The sequence below is a fragment of the Scyliorhinus canicula genome, chromosome 4 (genome assembly GCF_902713615.1).
Source record: "Scyliorhinus canicula chromosome 4, sScyCan1.1, whole genome shotgun sequence".
Taxonomy (NCBI): domain Eukaryota; kingdom Metazoa; phylum Chordata; class Chondrichthyes; order Carcharhiniformes; family Scyliorhinidae; genus Scyliorhinus; species Scyliorhinus canicula.
In genome coordinates this window covers 240385065-240406835 of record NC_052149.1, presented here as the reverse complement: position 1 = coordinate 240406835, position 21771 = coordinate 240385065, and the positions used below count along the sequence as shown (strand labels likewise).

Below are 21771 nucleotides of genomic sequence, written 5' to 3'. Positions count from 1 at the left end.
TGGGATCTCCCTTTGTAACTACGCTGGTGGGCCTTCGCTGTCGGCGGGTAAATTGAGTCTCAACGAGTGGAGAATTCTGGCCAATCAGCGCTCTGTGACAAAGTGATTGGTATTGAAAGGGCCGTGGCTTCCTCATTGCTGAGAAAGTCATTGTGAAGGACTTTTTCCAAAATGTCTGGAAGTACTCTGGAATGTTTTTGGAGGTGTTGTTCTGCTTTGAGCAGAGAGCAATGCTGCAGCCCCACAGTGAGGGCAGAGGAGGAGGTGACCTGCCCACAATAGAGCTGCAAGAGCTAAGGGGCAGCAGTGGCAATGCCCCTGGGTCTGTAGCACAGGAGCTGAGGAGACAGTATGTTCTGCACTCTGCCCACTGCCCAGTTGCAGCTGGACTCCTCCATGCTCCTTGACAGAGATAAGAAACTGGCTGGCAGGCCAGCCGATGTGCCCAGGACCTCATTCTGCATGACCCCTAGCGCCGAGGTCCTCATCTGAATTCTCTGCAACAGTACCCACCTGTGGCTTCACCCTCCGGTGAGTTGGCGAACAAACTCTCCTTTCCCATTGACCAGGCTCCAGCTCCCTCATTCCGACACGATTCACCACTTGAATGTCCCAACTCAGTGCCAACTTCTCAGGCAAGTGCAGTGCCCGTATCTGAGCTGGTGGCCGTGAGCATCAGACTAGCTGGCAGGACCTCTTCATCAGTACTGTTTCCTTGCTCCCTCTCTTCCCACTGGGGATGTTGTGGCAATTCCTCCGTGTCTGAAAGCAGAACCTCACAAGGTAAAGATTGATGTCAGATAAAGGGTGGGTCAGTGGGAAGCAAGAGGTCCCCACTAACAACATCTGCAGCTCAATCATCAATCCGGACAGCAGGATGAGAACGAGCTGGGAGTTTGAAAAGGGCAGAAGGCAGCACATACCGTCTAGTTGTGCTGGATACCATGTTGTGGAGATCCAGGGTGAGGTGATGCAGGTGGCTTTATCACCCAGTGATTCTGCTGTGCTCACTCCTCTACTGGGTCATCTTGTCCTGTAAAAGAGGTCACAGAACGGCAGTGATTGTTTTGCACTGTGTTTGCCTGCCACAGCTGAATAGCTAGAGGTAACAGGAAACAATGGGAGCTGGGCTTAATGTCAGGAGTGAGGCCTGAGGGCCAGGGAGTGCTACTGGGTGAGTGTTAGGGAGGAAGGAGGTGTGGGGGTGGGGTGGGGGGGACGGTTTGGTGCACTGAGCAGTCTGAGAGGTTGGTTCTGTGGTCATTTGGAGATGTCACCAGAAGACTCAATCCCTGATCTTTGACTCAAGCCGCCTGAGCAATGTGCGTTGATTCCGGAGTCTTTCCCTTGGCGACGCACCAGCTCCATGCTGAGAAAAAGTGTGAAATCTCAAACTGCCTTCCAGTCAGACCAGAAAAGTCCTGCTTCAGAAAGCAGTTTGTTTGATTTCCCCAGCAGAGTGGAAGTTTGAGGAGTCGTGTGCTATACCTCTACTAAAGTAACAGCCGTTCTTGCTTTAAGTGTTATTCTTATTGTTACAAATCTCAACAGGGAATTGTTGTCAAGTAGTTTATTTGTGTGTCCTGACCAAGTGTTTTTTGTGGGGAGAGGGGATGTTTGATGAGACTGTTTAACTGTGTAAGTGTCCCCAAAGCTACTAGACTCCTCAACGACTCCCCCTCGGACTGATCTGTTCCCTGTAAGAACACTGTTCGCGAGGTCCTCTGCTGCTCTTGCTCATGCATTTGCTTTGTTTGGCCCCTTGTTCCACACGGTAACCAATCACTGTTTGTCGATGTACTTTGTTGGTTATTCTTTTTTTTTGACTGCTTTGTACGTGCTGTGTGTGAGGAAATCCGCGCAGACATGGGGAGAACATGCAGACTCCATACAGACAGTGACCCAAGCCGGGAATCGAACTGTGAAGCAACAGTGTTAACCACTGTGCTACCATGCTGCCCACTCTGGGCCAAATCCAGCAAATAATTATCACACCAAACCTATAGTTTTGCTTTGGGAAGGAACGCTTCTTTTAATTTAGAATGGAATATCTGGGGAGAAACACGAACAGCTTCTCCTGCTTTCAGCACAACACCTTGACGTTCTCTGAGGGAAAAATACTCTATTTGCAAACTGGGAATGGCTATGATCTGTGCCACTGGACTGCTCGTCTCCACTATGCGTAGCAAAGTACCAGTTTGGCCCTGTTCCTCATCTAACCTGCATCACACGAATACTCAATGCTGCTAAATGTCTATCAATTCATATTTTATCCAATACTTCACCTTTCATCTCATCCCAACTTCATAACATGGACCTTCATTTGTCTTCACTAATCTTTTTCTTTTTACATACTTAGAGAAGCTTTTACATTCCACTTTTGCAAGTTTACTCTTGTAAACTTCTCTTTCTCCTCCTTTGCTGAATACTGACCTTTTCCCAATCCTCAGGCTTGCTACTTTTTCTAGCAACATAAAAGCTCTTTGGATCTAATACTATCCTTGACTTCTGATGCAAGTCAGGGTTCGGCCTCTTTCCTTGTTTTGTTTTCATACCAGAGAGGAACGTACGACTGTTGCAATGCACACATTAATTATTTAAATGTTAGGCATTGCCTATCCACCATTATGCCTTTTAAGGAAATTCTCCCACCTGTCTGAGCTAACGCACACCTCATACCTTTGTATTTTCCTTTGTGTAGGTTTTGGACCCTAGTTTCAGATCAGACTTCCTCACTTTAACTCAATGTTAATACAGTTACGCAGCTCTTCCCCGAGGATTTTCCCTGCCTGGTTGACCAAGCCAAAAAAGTGTCTATTTTTAGGAGCTTCCGTCTCACTCAGGCGGCTTCAAGCCAATCCACATCCAACAGCCTACTCAGAAAACTCTGCTCACATCTTGACAACTGTGACAAATTATAACCACAGTGGCTGAGAAAATCCACAAAGTGCTTTCTAAATCAATCAAACGACATTCAAAACCAAACAACCCAGGACATTAGTAAAGTCCATTATTCCTATCTCCCAATGTTAACAGATTATTTTTTTTTAAGCCCAAGACCTGGATCAACATCTTCACCAAAAACAGATCAGTCCTTCCTTATGGTATTCCCTATCTGTGTACAAGGTTCTGTTGAAATCTGTCCATTAGTATTTGTGATGCACTATTTACAGACTAATAAGATGAATATATTATCTCCCGTGTACCTTCATAGTGGAGTTAAACATTCCAAAGTGCTTTCACGGGAGCATAATCAGACAAAAAGGAAAACCATATCATACAAAACAATATCAGGCGAGGTAACTAAATGCTTGATCAAAGATGTGGGCAGTAAGGAGCATCTTAAAGCAGGGGAGGTAACTAAATGCTTGATCAAAGATGTGGACAGTAAGGAGCATCTTAAAGCAGGGGAGGTAAATGCATTTCTTCAGCGGGTCCCTTTATTTTAAAGTTATTTTTCCGTCTGTTCTTAAGAACGGTCTTTTTCCGAATGACGCTTTTGCGAAACATGACAATTGTACTTCTACAATTTACCCCTCCCTGCCCAAGCCTCACTACATTTTAATTTAATGTAATTAATTCACAATCAGCATGGTGGCTCAGTTGGTTGTACAAGTATCAGGATGATCCAAACCAAGGAAGGTCATAGACTTAATTAAAAACTGAACAGGCTGGAAGTGCTCAGCGGGTCAGGCTGAGTCACTGGAGAAAGAAACAGAGTTTAAGTTTCAGATCGATTACTTTTCCTCAGAACTGAAAGAATGAAAGACTCGCATTCATATAGCACCTTGCACAACAACAAAACATCCCACAGCACTTTGCACCCAATCGAGCACTTTTTGAAGAGTTGTCACTATTGCAACGTCGGAAATGTATGAGGCAATTTGTATATGAACAGTAATGTGTTGCTGACCCGGGAAAATTCCTCTGCTCCTCTTCGCAATGGGATTGTTTTTTATTATTCATTTATGGGATGTAGGCGTCGCTGGTTACGCCAGCATTTATTACCCATCCCTAGTTACCCTTCAGAAGGTGGTGGCGAGTTGCCTTCTTGAACCGTTGCAGTCCTTCAAGTGCAGGTACACCCACTGTGCTGTTAGGGAGGGGGAATAGAATTCCAGGATTTTGACAATGAACGGTGATATATTTCCAAGTCAGGGTGGTGAGTGACTCGGAGAGGAACCTCCAGGTGGTGGTGTTCCCAGGTAACTGTTGCTCTTGTCCTTTTAGGTGGTAGTGGACGTGGGTTTGGAAACTGCTGCCTGAGGAACCTTGGTGAGTTCCTGCAGTGCATCTTGTAGATGGTACACACGGCTGCCATTGATCGTCAGTGGTGGAGGGAGTGAATGCTTGTGGAAGGGGGAGCAATCAAGAGGGGCTGCTTTGTCCTGGATGGTATTGAGCTTCTTGAGTGTTGCTGGAGCTGCGCTCATCCAGGCAAATGGAGAGTATTCCATCACACTCCTGACTTGTGCATTGCAGATGGTGTACAGGCTTTGAGGGGCTCAGGAGGTGAGTTAATCGCCGTAGGATTCCTAGCTTTTGACCTGCCCTGGTAGCCACAGTATTAATTTAAAAAAAATAAATTTAGAGTATCAAATTATTATTTTTTCAATTAAAGAGCAATTTAGCGTGGCTAATCCACATACTCTGCACATCTCTCAGCTGTGGGGGTGAGACCCACGCAGACACGGGAGAATGTACAAACTCCACACGCACAGAGACCCAGGGCTAGGATCGAACCTGGGACCTCGGTGTCATGAGGCAGCAGTGCTAACTACTGTGCCACCGTGCTGCCCAACCACAGTATTAATAAGGCCAGTTCAGTTTCTGATCAATGGTAGCCCCCAGGATGTTGATTGTGGGGGATTCAGCAATGATAATGCCATTGAATGTCAAGTGGCGATGGTTAGATCCTCTCTTGCAGGAAATGGTCATTGCTTGGGGCTTGTGTGGCATGACGGTAACTTGCCTTGGAACTATGGAAATGTTACGGCACAGCCCAAGTTGTCGCCACCTGCTGATGAATAAAAAAATAAAAAAGCTAGGCGTCCATTCTGATCCCACCTTCCAGCACCTGGTCCACAGCCTTGAAGGTTACAGCATTTTAGGTACAGATCCCAGATAGCTTTTAAATGAGTTTGGGGTTTCTGCCTTCATTGCCAAACTAGAGAGTGAATCGAAACTCTGGGTGAAGAGGTTTTGCCTCAGATTCCCTTTAATCCTTCGACTAATAACATCAAACCTGTGCCCATTGGTACTCGATCTCTCCGGGGGGGGGGGGGTCTCTCCTGTCCACGCTCTCTGGGCCCCTCATAATAGTGTGCACCTCAGTTAAGTCAGCCTCAGCCTCCGCTGTTCCAAGGATAGCAACCCCAGCCGTTCCCACCTTTCCACATGGCTGCTAATCTCCTGCTCAGGCAACATTCTTCTGAATCTCCTCCGCGCTCTCTCCAGAGTGACTATGCTCTTCCTGTAAAGTGGTGACCAGAACTGTGCACAGAGTTCCAGCTGTCACCTGACCAGTATTTTATGCAGTGCCAGCATTACACCCCTGCTTTTGTATTCTACAACTCACCTTGTCTACCTGTCCGGCCACGGCAGAAACCTGTGGACATGAGCTGCAAGGTCCCTCACTCAGTCAAAGAGTCACAGGGCGGAATCTTATCAAAAGAGACAAAGCATCTGTTATGGTGAGTGAATCGGTGCGAATGGGCGGGGTTCTCACCCTAACCCTCTTTGCCTAAGAAAAGTGAGTGGGCGTTGGTCACGCCGTCACTCTGGTAGTGTTGGCAGGAACCAGCTCCAAAGAGGTTGGAGCGCCATTGTTACCCCAACCAGCAGTGCAGTCTAACGGCCCGCTGCTAACTTCACGGCGGTCTCATGTGATCTCCTCTCCCTGCCCCCCCCGCCCCCCATAGTGCCACACCATATGCCACACCGTGGCACTGCACTAAGATTGACAGTGATAGCATGTCTGTCCGTGCATGCCCCTCTACCCTCTGGGGACTATGCTTACCCCTGGATCTTTTCTTTCTTTATTCGTTTATGGGATGTGGGCGTCGCTGGCTGGGTCAGCATTCATCGTCCATCCCTGAGGGTATTTTAGAGTCAACCACATTGCTGTGGGTCTGAAGTCACATGTAGGCCAGACCGGGTAAGGACATGTGACTCCAGACCAGGTAAGGACGGCAGATTTCCGTTCCTAAAGGACATTAATGAACCAGATGGGGTTTTTTTTACGACAATCGACAATGGTTGAACTTTTCATTCCATATTTTTTTATTGCCCTGGTGGGATTCGAACCCAGGTACCCAGAGCATTACCCTGGGTCTCTGGATTAATAATACCACTACGCCACCACTCCCCCCGTCCCTGGAGGGGTGGCCGACGCCTGGCCAAACCTGTTGTGAAACCAGCCAACGCAATGTCACGTTGGCACCCAGAGAATATTCCGTGAAGGGGGTAAAGCCTGCAGAGATTACTATGATATTCTAATGTTTTATAATGAGGTTCCCATGCTCCCGCGGAAAGGTTCACATTAATACACCAGAGTTGGGGGGAGGTGGGGAGGGGGGGGTGAAAATTCCAAAACCCAATCGTGTCGGGGAGAATCCGGATTTTGAGCCTGTGCCGAGGAGACTGCAGGCTCAAAATTACCCTTGTCGAGATTTTACAGCATGGATAAAGGCCCTTCAGCCCATCGTGACCTCATCGGCCATCCAGCACCTATCCCCTCTAATCCCATTTTCCAGCACTTAGTCCATGGCCTTGTTTGCTGCGGCATTTCAAACGCTTGTCTAAATTGCTTCTTAAGTGTTGCGAGGGTTCCCGCCTCTACCACACTTTCAGACAGTGAGATCCAGATTCATATTCCGTCTGAACCTCCTGCCCCGACCTTAAATAGATGCCCCCTGGTCATTGATCCCTCCACTAAGGGAAAAAGTACCTTTCTGTCCACATTATCTATCTATGCCCCTCATGATTGTATACACCCCAATCAGCCTCACGGTAGCATGGTGGTTAGCATCAATGCTTCACAGCTCCAGGGTCCCAGGTTCGATTCCCGGCTGGGTCACTGTCTGTGTGGAGTCTGCACGTCCTCCCCGTGTGTGCGTGGGTTTCCTCCGGGTGCTCCGGTTTCCTCCCACAGTCCAAAGATATGCGGGTTCGGTGGATTGGCCATGCTAAATTGCCCGTAGTGTAAGGTTAATGGGGGGATTGTTGGGTTACGGGTATACGGGTTACGTGGGTTTAAGTAGGGTGATCATTGCTCGGCACAACATCGAGGGCCGAAGGGCCTGTTCGGTGCTGTACTGTTCTATAGGTCCCCCCTCAGCCTTCTCTGCTCCAAGGAAAACAACCCCAGCCTAACCAGCCTCTCTTCACAGCTGAAACGCTCCAGCCCAGGCAAATCCTGTTGAATCTCCGCTGCACCCTCTCTAGTGCAATCACACCCTTCCCACAGCGTGGCGACCAGAACTGTACACAATACTCCAGTGTTTCATGCAGCTCCATCATAAACTCCCTGTTCTTATATTCTATTCTTTGGCTAATGAAGGCATGTATCCCATAAGCTTTTTTAACCACCTTATCTACCTGTCCTGCTGTCTTTAACGATGCCTGTGCACGTACCCTAAGATCTCTCTGGTCCCCTGTACTTGCTAAGGTCCTACCATTCATTGTGTATTCCCTTGCCTTGTTAATCCCACTTAAAATGTACCTGGACGAGCACTGGGCACGTCATAACATTCAAAGCGATGGCCAAGTGCTGGCAGATGGGATTAGGTGGGCAGGTCAGGGCATTACATGCGTCGATGCAGACTCACTGGGTCGAAGAGCCTCTTCTGCACTGTATTATTCTGTGATTCTGTGAACTAGACTTTACAGATATATACAGATTCGCTAGGATGACACAAGTTGCAAAAATGTCTCACCTCCCATGGTTAAATTCCATTTGCCACTTCTCCACCCACACAAGCAAAACATTGATATCATTCCTGAGTCAATTGCTATCCTCTTCACTGTCAACTACACAGCTAATTCTTCTGTCATCTGCACATTTCCCACACATGTCTCCCACATTTAAGTCTATTAATGTACACCAAAATCTACAGGAGACCTTGTGAAACCACAGGAAACCACTTTGCATTCGCTAAAACATCCACCAACCATTACTCTTTGTTTCGAGCCATTGAGCCAATTACGAATGCAACTCACCACGTTCCCATGTATCCCATGGGATTTCACCTTCCTGACCAGTCTGCCAAGTGGGAGCTTGTCAAATGCCTTACTGAATTCCAAGTAGCCAACATCCTCCACACTACCCTCATCAATTCACCTCGTTACTTCCTCACAAAATTCAATTAAATGAGTAAAGCATGAATGAAAAATGAAATGAAATGAATGAAATGAAAATCGCTTATTGTCACGAGTAGGCTTCAACGAAGTAACTGTGAAAAGCCCCTAGTCACCACATTCCAGCGCCTGCCCGGGGAGGCTGGTACGGGAATCGAACCGTGCTGCTGGCTTGCTTGGTCTGCTTTAAAAGCCAGCGATTTAACCCAGTGAGCTAAACCAGCCCTAGCTAAACCAGCCCCTAGCTAAACCAGCCCTTAAAAAAGCCATGCGGACTATCCCTGATTAATCAATTCATTTCCAAGCGACAGTCCATCCGGTCTCTCAGAATTGATTCCAATAATTTTTCCGCCACTGACATCAGACTGACCGACTTATAGTTTTCTGACGGATCCCTCGCACCCTTTTTAAATAACGCCACAATGCTCGCAGACATACAATCCTCCGCTACAGCACCTGCATACACCGAGGATTGGAAAAAGATTCCCAGAGCATCCATTACTTCCTCTCTGGTTTGCATCAACAGACTTGGAGCCAATCCATCCGGCCCTGGTGATTTATCTATCTTCCAGGATGTTGGTCCCTCCATTATTTCCTCTCTGCCTTATTGTCCTTAGTCTATCTAATATTTCACAATCCTCCTCTATAAATTGAATGGCTGCATCATCTCCCTCTTTTGTGAGGACAGAGAACAAGGGTGCGATTCAGCGACCTCGCCCCGTCTGACTTTGCGTCGGGACGAGGCCGTTGAAACACGTGAGAAGCCTCGTGTGAAATTTCATAGAATCGTAGAATTTACAATGCAGAAGGAGGTCAATCGGCCCATCGAGTCTGCACCACCTTTTGGAAAGTGCACCCTATTTAAGCCCGTACCTCCACCCTAACCCTGTAACCCAGTAACCCTACCTAACCTTTTGGTCACTGATGGCAATTTATCATGGCCAACCCACCTAACCTGCACATCATTGGACTGTAGGAGGAAACCGGAGCACGTAGAGAAACCCACGTAGAGAACGTGCAGACTCCGCACAGACAGTGACTCAAGCCGGGAATCGAACCTGGGACCTTGGAGCTGTGAAGCAACAGGGCTAACCACAAATTTGTGCCGGTCACAAATCATTTTTAGATTTGCTTTTCTTTTAAATAGAAATACTAAATTTGGCACCAACTTGGCGATCGCGTTGCAGCCGAAAATGCCAATGATTCTCTTGAATTCCTGTCCGCCCACCGCCACGATGTCATAAACATTAGTGACCAAGAGCTTGGGGGCCGCCTTGTCCAGAGCCAACCTGGCACCCTCCATGGCTGGCTCCCTCCCTCCGACCCTATCTCCCTCTGTCTGTCCCTCACGCGCTCCTTCCCCCCCCCTCACTCCCCCTCCCTCTATTCTTCCCTCTCTCCTCCCCCCTCTCTCTCTCCCTCCCTAGCAACGCTTGAAACGCCTCATGGGATCTTGTGAGACGTCGCGATCTGGATCTCGTTGGAGGATCTCCTCGGACATCCGAGACTCCCAGCTGGTCAGGGACAGTGCAGGGTGGCACCCTGGTGCTCCCTCTGGTATTCAGGCACCTTGGCACTGACAGCCTGGGTCGCCAGCAGGGAATGATTCAAGCGCAGAGAGAGGCTTCGCCGATGAGAATCATCCCACTAACCACGCCCAAAACTGGATTTTTTTTCAGAGTTCTTGTTGAAAACTTGGGAACTCTGACCACATCTTCCATATCTATACATAAATTACCTTACAAATCTCCGATCAGGACTTTCCTTGTCTGAGGCACAATGTAGCTCTTAACTTACTGTTAAAATATCTTTGGGTTTTTCTTTGATTTTGCCTGGTTATAGTTTTCATATTGTTATGGGTCAGAATTAAGAGAACCCCAAAGTGTATCATGGAGTTCACTTGACCCACAACTTTTACTAGATTGTGGTTATAGGGAGCACACGGGCCTACCTTACAGACGTAGGGCAACAGAGAGTTAAAGTATTTTAGAATTAAAACAATGTTTATTTATGAAACCAGTTAACACTTTAGAAACCCACAGTAAACATCTTAACAACTATCAACACCAATAAATCCCCCAAAGAATACAGTACTCTATAAGTAACTTTTAATCTTTCCTTGCAACATCCATAATACAAAAAATAACTTTTTTACAGAAAGACGTCAGGTTTAACTTCTGTACTGAGAGCAGTTACCACTTTGAAATCACCAAATCAACATTCATAAGCTTGCAGAGATTCATACACATCTTGCTGTGACTGCAGCTTCTCCAAATCTAAAAGAAAACTAAAATACACCCTGCAGCAGACAGCCCAAAGCGAAACTAAAAGCAGACAGACAGCCCAGCTCCACCCACTCTCTGACATCACTGATAAACACCTATTTCTTAAAGGTACAGCCACTACAGCCATTTTATAAACACCCATTTCTTAAAGGCGCTCTCACATGACAATATCCTCTGTCTGCTTTCCTGATTTCATTTTTTACTTCACCCCTGCACTCTACACATACCTCCAGGCTTTCTACAGTACCAGGTTTTATGTCACTGTCACAAGTTTCCTATTTCTGCTTTAACTTAGCCAGTATGCTTCTAGGTAACCAGTGGGTTCTAGATCCGGCAGGACCACCCTTTTTCTTTGTGTGGACTTGTCTACACTGTGCCTGTACAATCTCGCTTTTGAATACCTCCCACTGATTTGACAGTGTTTCCCTTTCCATTTACTGCATCCTCTCAACTTTCACTAGTTTACCTTTCGGCTTTCATGAAATGTATCTTCCCCCAATTTAGAACTTTTCCCCCTGTTCAATCTTCATCCTATTTTCATAATTTTCCACAATACTTACTTAGCAGGGGCGAAACCATGATCAAGAAGGTGGTTTACCCCGGAGGCTAACCCAGTGCACTTCGGGTGTGGTGACGCCTGAGATGTCCCCAAATGCGGGATACTCGACTGCAGAATTTGTGGTAGTGGGGGACTGCGTTTGCGTTGTTTATGGTCAGCACGGTCACACAGTAGTTGGCACTGTTCCTTCACCGCACCAGGGTCTCAGGTTCGATTCACAGCTTGGTCACTGTCTGTGTGGAGTCTGCACATTCTCCCCGTGTCTGCGTGAGTTTCCTCCGGTTGCTCCAGTTTCCTCCCACAAATCCCAAAAGACGTGCTTGTTGGGTGAATTGGACATTCTGAACTCTCCCTCTGTGTACCAAAACAGGCACCGGAGAGTGGCGACGAGGGGATTTTCACAGTAACTTCATTGCAGTGTTCATGTAAGCCTACCTGTGACACTAACAAAGATTATTAGTAGCAATTATGAGAAATCCAACTATATTACGGTCGCTGTTTCCAAAACGGTCCCCCACTGCTACTTCATCCATTTGTCCAGCTTCTAAGACTAAATCTGGAATTGCGCCCCCTCTCGTTGGGCTTATTAGGTGCTGGCTAAGAAAGTTCCCTTGGATGCAGATCAAGAATTTTGTGCCCTCTGTGCCTATTCCACTGTTTGTATCCCAGTTGATATTAGGGCAGCTGAAATCCCCAACAATTACTGCCCTATTGCTTTTGCACTCAGAAATTTGCTGATATATTTGCTCTTCTGTCTTGGAGTCTTGTAACATGGTGGCTTATAGTTCACTGTCTACGTATTGTTTCTCAGTTTAATAAAACATTCATTAATTATTCTACCTGGTGGTCGCCTATCTGTCAGGATATTACAGTAGCTGTCCCCTTTTTATTTCTGAGCTCAACCCACTTGAAGCGTCATTTGGTATATTATCCCTCCTCACAGCTGTAGTAATATTTTTTTAAATCATTGATACCCTCTCTACCCCACCTTTTCTGGCCCCCTGTCCATCCTGCCTGAAAACTCCATATCCAGGGATGTTGAGCTCTCATTACTGCCCCTCTTTAAGCCACGTTTCCACGTTAGCAATGATATCATGCTGCCCTGTGTCAATCTGTGCCCCCAGCTCATTGGTAAAAGCAAATTACTGCGGATGCTGGAATCTACAACAAAAAAAGAAAATGCTGGACAACCTCAGCAGGTCTGTCAGCATTGACAGAGTCATCCAGACTTGAAACGTCAGCCCCCTTCTCTCTCCACAGATGTTGTCAGGCCTGCTGAGATTGCCCAGTATTTCCTGCTTTTGTTCCCTCAGCTCATTGGTTTTATTTACCAGGTTTCCTGCAGTTACATAGAGACTTTTTAACGCTATCAAATTCCCGTTTTTAAAGCGTGCTTCTTCTGACATTCGGAGTCACTCAATAACTTTCTGTTTCCTGTTCCTTGCTCTGAATTTAACCTCCGCTTCCCATCACCCTGCCAGTCCTCCTCCACTCCCCGCCCCCCCCCCCCCCCCCCCTTCAGCCCCCTCACTCCACTCCCACGAGAGTCCTGTTCAGGTGTAGACAGGTCCCATCTTCCCCACAATTGGCCCCAATTTTTCAGAAATCAGATGCCCTCCTTCATGCACCGCTTTTGTTGCCATGTGTTAGATTACTCAGTTCGCCATTTTTCAATGCTCAATATCATGTGTATCTGGGAGTAATCCTGAGATTACTGCTTCAGAGGCCCGTTATTTCAATCACCTTCCTAACTCGCGGACATCTGCTTTCAGGACCTCATCCCCCTTCCTACCCAAGTTATTGGTATCAATATGGACCACGACCTCTTGCTGTTCACCCTACGCCAGAAGAATGCCCTGCAGCGACTCCGTGATATAATTGGCCCTGGCGACAGGGAAGCAACATACCATCCTGGAGTAATGTCTACGACCACAGAAATGTCTGTTCTCCTAACTAATGAATCCCCTGTTACTGCTATGCTCCCATTGTTCCTCCTCCCTTCCTAGATAGCTGAGCCACTCTTGGTGTCACAAACTGCTCTGACTGCACTGACCAAGGAACCAACGCCCTCACCAGATGCGGCACCCTATCAAATGCCTTCTGTTAATCCAAATACAGTACATCTACAGGCTCCCCTTTATCCACAGTGCATGTTACTCCTTCAAAGAACTCTAATAAATTGGTTAAACATGATTTACCTTTCACAAACGCACACTGATTCGAGATTTCATTGACATTTTCGAAGTGCCCAGCTATAACCCCCTTAATGATCAATTCTAACACCTTCCCCCACAACAGATGTCAAGCTCACTGGCCTCCAGTATCTTGCTTTCTGCCTCCCTCTCTTTTTGAATAACAGGGTTATATTTTCTACCTTCCAGTCTGATGGAATCTTTCAGAATCTAGAAAAGTTTGGAAAATTAACACAAACGTACCTAACTTTCTCATCAGCTACCTTGGGGGATGAATCAGGACCCAGAGACTTGACAGGTCACAGCTCAATCATTCTGCTCAGTACCACTTCCCTAGTGATTGTAATTCTACCAAGCTCCCCTCTCCCTTCCACCTCGTGATTTACAGCTTTTACGGCAATATTCTTTGTATTTTCTATCGTGAAGACGGAAGTGAAATATTTGTTCATTTCATTTACCATTTCCTTATAACCTACTGTTAACTTCCCATTCTCACTCTCCAGAAGACCAGTACTTGCTTTCTTCACTCTTTTCCTTTTTAAATACCTGTAGAAATGCTTGCTATCTGTCATCTGTTTTTACATTTCTAGCTAGCTTTTGTTCATATTCTAATTTCTTGGTCAGTCTTTACTGTTCTTTATATTCTGAATAATCATCTGACCTGTCAGGCAGCTTTTCACAAACATAGTTTTTAGGCTCTGCCCCTACCAACCGCCCCCGCCCTCAGTTTTAGAATTTCCAACCAGTGGAAACTTTATCTATCCTGTTTTTGCCTGTTAATATCCTGAAAACTTCAATCAGATCGCCCTTAACCATCTAAATTCTAGAGAAAACAGGCCTAATTTGTACGATCTCGCTTCATAACTCAACCCCTGTAATCATTTGTAAACCTGCGTTGCACTCCCTCCAAGACCAACATATCTTTCCTAAGGTGTGGTGCCCAGAATTGCTCACAGTGACTTGGAGTGGACTTGGAGTAACCAGGGTTCTGTAAAGGTGCTGAATAACCTTTACGCCCTTAGACTCCAGTGCTCCAAATATAAAGGCTAGCATTCCATTAGCCTTTTTGATTACTATATGCACTTGTTTGTGGCATTTCAAAGATATATGCACCTGACCCCCAGATCTCTTTGCAAATCCACTGAATTTAGCTTCATACCATCTAGAAAGTACCCTGTCCTTTTTTGGTCCAAACTTGAAAACCTGACACTTGCTTACGTTGAAATCCATCTGCCACAGTTCGGCCCATTCACCTCGTCTATCACTATCCCATTGTAATTTTACGCTGTCGTCTACAATGCCACCCAACTTTGCGTCATCAGCAAATTTGGATATATGGTTTTACATAGCATTTTCCAAATCCTAAATGAACAATGTGAACAATTGTGGCCCTGACATCGATCCTGTGGTGCACCACTAGTCACATCCTGCCAATTTGAGTACTTACCCATTATCCCTACTTTCTATCTTCTGCCACTGTCAGCAATGTGCCCTCAATTCACAAGCCCACTCGTCCAAGCCTGGTTCAGGTGCTAAAAGTCCCAACAGCACAGGTCCCATTTTCCCCAGTGCCAATGCTCCACGAATCATAACTCATTTCTCCCACACCTGTCTTTGAGGCATGAATTCATTTCTCTAATCTTCTTTGCCCTCTACCAATTTTCACGTGGCTCACTAAATAATCAAGTGATCATTGCCTTTGAGGTTCTGCTCATTAATTTGGTACCTATCCTCTCGTACTTACCATGTAGAATCTCCTTCCTCATCCTAGCTATGTCATTGGTACCTTCATGGACCATGCTCTCCTACCCGCTGCAGGTTCCTCTCTCTCCAGCGCGCAGCAGATGTCCTGAATCCTGGCTCTGGGCAGGCAACACAGCCATCTGGACTCTCGTTGCTTGTTGCAGAACAACATAGAACATAGAACATACAGTGCAGAAGGAGGCCATTCAGCACATCTAGTCTGCAATTAAGCCCTCACTTCCACCCTATCCCAAGAACCCAGTAACCCCTCCTAACCTTTTTTGGTCACGAAGGGGAAATTTATCATGGCCAATCCACCTAACCTGCACATCTTTGGACAGTGGGAGGAAACCGGAGCACCCGGAGGAAACCCACGCAGACACGGGGAGAACGTGCAGACTCCGCACAGACAGTGACCCAAGCCGGGAATCGAACCTGGGACCTTGGAACTCTGAAGCAACAGTGCTAACCACAAATTTGTGCTGGTCACAAATAATTTTTAGATTTGTTTTTCTTTTAAATAGAAATAATAAATTTGGCACCAACTTTGCGATCGCGTCGCAGCCGAAAATGCCAATGATTCTCTTGAATTCCTGTCCGACCACCGTCGCGATGTCATAAACTCCAAGTCTCACTCTCTCTTTTATCTGCTCCTGCATACAGGTTCAGTTCTCTCTGCTCTCCAGGTGTGAGTCAAAGGATGGGTTTTAAAGATAAACGAGCAAAACATCCACAAACCAACCTCCGATGTTTTATGTTTTTGGGGGCAGCACGGTAGCACAGCGGTTAGCACTGCTGCCTCACAGCGCCAGGGACCCAGGTGGCACGGTAGCACAGTGGTTAGCACCACTGCCTCACAGCGCCAGGGACCTGGATTGGCCTTGGGGACTGTCTGTGTGGAGTTTGCACGTTCCCCCCATGTCTGCGTGGGTTTCCTCCGGGTGCTCCGGTTTCCTCCCACAGTCCAAAGATGTGCAGGTTAGGTGGACTGGCCATGCTAAATTGCCCCTTTGTGTCCAAAGACATGTTGGTTAGGTGGGGTTACAGGGATAGGGTGGGGGAGTGGGCCTGGGTAGGGTGCTCTTTCAGAGAGTCAGTGCAGAATCGATGGGCCAAATGGCCACCTTCTGCACTGTATGTATTCTATGATACTATCTGTATTGTTGTTTTTATTTCTGTCAGAAAGGGATTGCTGAGTTGGACGCAGACTGGACAGAGTTTCCAATTGATGCTGACTGCCTCTGGGGCCTTCTGTCCATTCATCCATTTGTAGTGAGCAGACGGTTCAAATGCCACATGGAAGGTTAAACGAGGTGGTAATGGGGCAAGTGAAGAAGCAAATGATGTGCCTAACGGAGGCATAAATAGGAGAGCAGAATTATCACCAATGACTCCCATCCAAAACAAAATGGGGGCAGAGACTATACATCAAAACTCTGCAATCCTTTATTTGGTTTTGGAACATTGTAAAGTGCCTGACAGAAATGAGCTGCGGTTCCCCGATCTTAGGTCTAGCTTCACTGGGCAGCACGGTGGCACAGTGGAGGGCAGCACGGTGGCACAGTGGGTTAGCCCTGATGCCTCACGGCGCTGAGGTCCCAGGTTCGATCCTGGCTCTGGGTCACTGCCCGTGTGGAGTTTGCACATTCTCCCCGTGTCGGCGTGGGTCTCGCCCCCACAACCCAAAGATGAGCAGGGTAGGTGGATTGAACATGCTAAAATTGCCCCTTCATTGGAAAAAAATGAATTGGGTGCACTAAATTTCTTTAAAAAAAAGGTCTAGCTTCACTGAATCAGTGCAGCTGGTGGAGAAGAGTAACATTTCCATTGTAAATGACAACCGACAGCAACAGATTCAATAACATTCTGTTTTGACCTCCAACCTAATGTGCTGCTTCAGGCTGAGTTATTCAGGCAGTGGTCAAGTCCTTCTGGTTGATCAGGACCAGGTGGGAAATGTACTTGTGCTGGGCAGCTGGCAAAACCCAAGATCACCTGTGATGCCCCGTATTGTTCACTAGCCTTACAGCACTGACGTTCCAACAAGGAATTATCACTTGGGTGAGGTTATAAAGCTGTGAACAATCAGTGTCTTCGGGAGGAAAAAACCCGGAACTAGTGAAATTTCTGTTTCCAGTTTATTTATTACTATGTCCAACATGAGCAGGAAATATAGGAACAGGAGTTGGCCGCAGAGCTACCAGTTTAGCTTAGAGGTGGTGTGCGCGGCAGGCTTTTTACACAGAGGGTGGTGAGTGCCTGGAACGCGTTGCCAGGGGAAGTTGTGGAAGCAGATACATTGACGCCATTCAAAAGACATCTTGACAAACACATGGATAGGACGGGTATAGAGGGATACGGCACAAGGAAGTGCTGAGGGTTTTGGCAAAGGTTGGTATCATGACCGGTACAGGCTTGGAGGGCCGAAGGGCCTGTTCCTGTGCTGTATTGTTCTTTGTTGTTTGTTCTTTGAACCATAACACTACCCATATGCCTTGACTCTGTAACCCTCAATTATCGTCCATAACAAAAATCTGTCAACGCAAATGTGAAATAATGCAGAAGCTGGAAATATGAAACAAAATGAGAAAAAATGCGGGAAGCACTTAGCAGGTTGTCATAATATACACATCAGTATATAATGGTGCAGAGACACACACTGACTGACACACTGCAAGACTATTCAACACACAGAACAGAGCAGCCAATCACCAGTTAGAGCACACTCAGTATAAAGACAGAGAGCACTAGTTATCCCGCTCATTCGGGATGCAGCCTCTGAGAAGGACAGAGCTCGCAGCTTGTAGCACAGATCTTCACCATGTGCTAACAGTTTAGACTGGTCAGGAGAGGCATAGGTCTTCAGTTTAATCTAACATAGATTCGACCCACAGTGCAAGTATGTTCAACAGTTCCTAGCTTAATAAAATAGTGTTGTACTATTACAAGTGTTGGTAGCCTGTCTATGTTACTGCTAAGGTAAACGCAGTCTCCTCAGATCCAGAGTACCTAACACATCACAGGTCAGGCAGCATCAGGGGAGAAAGTTAACCGTCCAGGTCGATGACCGTTCACCAGGATCTATCAGTCCCAGCTTTGAGAATTCCAATGAACACTTGGCCTTAATGGCTTCCCAAGGAGAAAGCTGTCCTGAAAACATCCCCCAATAGTCCAGCTCCAATATCTTTCTGCACCCTCGTTCTGGGCTCCCTCACCAGAGCAAATGCTTTCTGCCTACCCTGTAAGTTCCTTCAATAATCTGACTGTAATCTCTTCCTAATGTGCCACGGAGCTATGCCAATAATCAATTGTTAAATTCCAGGATCAATGAATATTATTTGATTTTGGTGCACATAAATCAGGTGCTAAATTCAATTCTAACACTTATTGTATATAAACTCATATATGTGGTTAGCGAGACTCAGCTTAGCTATGCTGTCCAGCTGTAGGTGAATAAATATTACTTAAACAACTCATCAGTGTAAGGATGCTGACAGACACTGCGTTTACTGAATGCTCTGTGAATTCGTTACAAGGGAGTGGGCCACGAGAAAAGCCATCAGCTGCACAATTAGGTAGACAAGTCCGCAGGGACCAGACAAGCTGCCAAGAGTAACATAAATTGGACATGACAACAAACATTAACAATTAACTCCTTGTTACCCAGAGGCCAGAATAACAACAGTGAAATCCTTCTGCTACCTCCCAGTAATAGCTGTAAGAAGCGCTGTTGTTTTGTCCGTTTCTTACCTACAGCTTAACTTTGTGATACATCTTTTTAATTTATTCTCAGGGTTTGGGCAGCCATTGACAACGCCACAGTTATTGGCTTCAGTCACGGGGCTGGTTTAGCTCACTCGGCTAAATTGCTGGCTTTGAAAGCAGACCAAGCAGGCCAACAGCACGGTTCAATTCCCGTACCAGCCTCTCCGGACAGGCGCCGGAATGTGGCGACTAGGGGCTTTTCACAGTAACTTCATTGAAGCCTACTCGTGACAATAAGCAATTTTTCTTTCATTTCAAACCATCCGAACCTCTGCTGCCCACATCCTAACTTGGACTCTTCATCATTCCCAATTGGGAATGACTGGAAATAAACATTATCATCCCTGTTTTCCAGATCCCCTCATCGTCTTGTCTTTCAAAGAAGTAACCAAACATCTAGCTTTTGGCATCATCTGAAAACTTTGATGTGAGTCCAGTTGGCTTTGGCCCAAGTTATTAGATGTGCATACTGAATGGGAGTTTGCCTAAACCAGCAAGCTGTGAGGCACCACCACCAGTTCCAAACACTCTCAGAACTGTCCTTAAATTCCACTCTGCTGGCTCTCTTCTAACTAGTTTCCAATGGTCAGGTTTATTGCTGCCACTCGCTAAACACTCAAACACACATATTTCCCAGAAAATGTCACCAGGTAGCAACCAGGAGCAAGAATGGTGGCACAGTGGTTAGCACTGGTGCCTCACAGCTCGAGGTACCCAGGTTCGATTCCGACCTCGGGTGACTGTCTGTGTGCAGTTTGCACTTTCTCCCCGTGTCTGCGTGGGTTTCCTCCGGGTGCTCCGGTTTCCTCCCACAGTCCAAAGATGTGCCGGTTAGGTGGATTGGCCATGATAAATTGCCCCGTAATGTCCAAAGGTTAGGTGGGGTTACAGGGATAGGGCAGGGCTGTGGTTCTAGGTGGTGCGTTCCTTTGGAGGGTAAGAGAGACTCGATGGGCTGAATGGCGTCCTTCTGCACTGTCAGGATTCTATGGGCCTGGTCTTGTACATTTTGTTGCTCCTTATTTTGGAGGTGCTGAAGCCAACTCCACTCTCACACAAACCAGCTAATTGGCTAGAGAGATTATATTCAGAAAAGGAGAATGTCTTTTGTATAGCATCTTACAGACAGCCAGTCAGGTACTTTTGAAGAGGAACCACCATTTAATGTGGGAAATGCTGCAGTTAAATTGCACATTGCAACAGCACTGTGGTAATAACCAGGTAATCTGATGGGGAAGGGCCCCACAAAGTCAGATTCTTCTTTTTAAAGTGCCACAGGATCTGCTCCATTTTATTTATTTTCTTTGTTTACAGGGTGTGGATGTCACTGGCGGAGCCAGAATTCGTTGCCCATCCTGAATTACCCTTGAGAAGATGGTGGTGAGTTGCCTTCTTGAACCGTTGCAGTCCAGGTGGTGTAGGTACACCCACTGTGCTGTTAGGGAGGGAGTTCCAGGACATTACCCCAGCGACAGTGAAGGAACGGCGATATATCTCCAAGTCTGGATGGCGAGTGACTTGGAAGGGAACCTCTAGGTGGTGATGTTCCCAGGCATCAGCTGTTCTTGTGCTTCGAGGTGGCTGAGGACAGGGCCTGATCCAAAACATGGCACCTTCCCATTGCAGCACTCTCTCGGTTGTGCCCTGCAGTCACAGCTTCGATCTTGTCGCCAACCCTCTGGAGAATCTTTTAGACTCAGAGGCAAGTCACTGAGCCATGTCTGACACTTCACTCACTCAAGCATTGAAAGAATGCGAGGCAAGAACGAAGCAATTGTGCTGCCATTTGTCAATCTGGGAATAATGATTATTTTTAATATATGTAAACAAGGACAATGTCCTCAGACATCCTGCAAGAATTACAAGAAAAACGTCGGACATAATTATATTTCTGGATCAGTTAATAATAATAAGAATCTTCATTGTCACAAGTAGGCTTACATTAACACAGCAATGAGGTTACTGTGAAAAGCCCCTAGTCGCCACATTCCAGCGCCTGTCCGGGTACACAGAGAGAGAATTCAGAATGTCCAAATTACCGAACAAGCACGGGGAGAACGTGCAGATCCGCACAGACAGTGACCCGAGCCAGGAATCGAACCTGGGACCCTGGTGCTGTGACGCAACAGTGCTAACCACTGTGCTACCGTGTTAGAGAAGGGGAGACAGAAATTAAAGAAATCCACTTCAACCCCAATTAAGGTGAGAAAATTATTCCGTAACCAAAAGGATATTGGAATGTGGAATTTCCTTCCGTAAACCGGATTTACTTGAACAAGGTGAATAAGGAAAGTGTATGAGAATTGAGCAGGAGAAATGAGAAGTTGAGGAACCATGTGGCTGGTCAATTGGTGTGTTTCTGCGTTATTTCTGAGATCATTGTCAATGAGCTACAAATTATATTTCTCTCTTGTCTCTGAGTCAGGCTGCCATTTAAAATGAAGTTTTATTTTCCTTCATTGTCTATTATTTTGCAGATAACTCCATGGTGTTGCTTTGCTTCAGCTGTGGGAAGCTTTGGAAGATAGTTTGTAAATGCCAAGCTTGCTGTGATGGTGATCCAGAAAGAGCAAAAAGATTGTCGGCTGCTTGTCTGCTCAATATTCAATTAGCGAGAGTCAGCTTGGAGGAGTCTTGCAGCTATTCATAGACCAGTGGGCAAAGAAATGGGAATTAGGGGAAATCAGCTGGAACCCCCTCACGCCTGGTGCTCATCCAGTGCTCCTTAAATTAAATAATGTGTCTGAGTATGTGTGTAAGGCTGCATGAGCCTGTCTGTGCACATATACAGGCTCATGGGTACGTGTATGTGTGTGGGATTATGTGCATGTGTGGAACTGTGGGAATGTGTATGTATGGGGAATGTTTG

At 46.5% G+C, this 21771-nt stretch overlaps 1 non-coding gene across 1 annotated transcript; it reads left to right on the top strand.

The window, feature by feature from the left end:
- Positions 1-11195: 11195 nt before the first annotated feature.
- LOC119965506 lies at positions 11196-11355 on the top strand. The gene has a single exon (XR_005460532.1). It is a non-coding gene; the product is annotated as a U1 spliceosomal RNA (small nuclear RNA).
- The last annotated feature ends 10416 nt before the right edge of the window (positions 11356-21771 follow it).